The sequence below is a fragment of the Suncus etruscus genome, chromosome 1 (genome assembly GCF_024139225.1).
Source record: "Suncus etruscus isolate mSunEtr1 chromosome 1, mSunEtr1.pri.cur, whole genome shotgun sequence".
NCBI classification, from domain to species: Eukaryota; Metazoa; Chordata; class Mammalia; order Eulipotyphla; family Soricidae; genus Suncus; species Suncus etruscus.
Window position 1 is genome coordinate 181993013 of NC_064848.1, and position 951 is coordinate 181993963.

Genomic DNA, 951 nt, shown 5'->3' on the forward strand with positions numbered 1-951 from the left:
CTCTGGCCCCACTGAGCTATCTCTCTGACCCAATTTAAGGAAATGTAAAGTAATTAATTCTGAACTGAGGAGATAGCTAAAATATCTGGTGCACATGCGTTGCATGCAGGATCCTCAAATTTGAGTGCAATTCCCCTGGGAACAACCCTGTGTAGTAGTCCCAGAGCAACACTGGGTGTAGCTAAAAAAAAAAAAAAAAACAAGAATGAGGACCCAGAGAGATAGCACAGCGGCGTTTGCCTTGCAAGCAGCCGATCCAGGCCCTAAGGTGGTTGGTTCGAATTCTGGTGTCCCATATGGTCCCCCATGCCTGCCAGGAGCTATTTCTGAGCAGACAGCCAGGAGTAACCCCTGAGCACCGCCGGGTGTGGCCCAAAAACAAAAAACAAAAAAACAAGAATGAATCCTACCAACCTAAAAATTACTGTTTTGTGTATACTTCTTTTTAATTATAGGGGCAGTAAAATATCATTTCCTAGGACCAGAGAGATAGCATGGAGGTAAGGCGTTTACCTTTCACGAATTTGCATGTCATCCTTGCGCAGGGGCCATGCTAATCTTCTCTGTATCATTCCAATTTTAGTATATGTGCTGCCGAAGCGAGCACAAGGCGTTTACCTTTCATGCAGAAGGTCATCGGTTCGAATCCCGGCGTCCCATATGGTCCCCCGTGCCTGCCGGGGCAATTTCTGAGCATGGAGCCAGGAAAAACCCCTGAGCACTGCCGGGTATGACCCAAAAACCACACACACACACACACACACACACACACAAAATCTTTTCCTCTACCACTCTCTGAATCTCCAGCTACGACTCTATAAATTAGACTGGCCACAGACAAAGAAAAGAAAACAGACAGAACTTTAATAACATGTGAAGGTTCTTGTATGCCTGGAAGCATCAGCCATCAGTGAACTTAAAAGAATGGTCAGACATTGAGTCTGTATGGAA

The 951-nt window shown here is 45.6% G+C and overlaps 1 non-coding gene across 1 annotated transcript; it reads right to left on the reverse strand.

The window, feature by feature from the left end:
• Positions 1-500: 500 nt before the first annotated feature.
• LOC126026025 (U6 spliceosomal RNA) lies at positions 501-607 on the reverse strand. Its single transcript, XR_007501557.1, has one exon. It is a non-coding gene; the product is annotated as a U6 spliceosomal RNA (small nuclear RNA).
• Between the last annotated feature and the right edge of the window lie 344 nt (positions 608-951).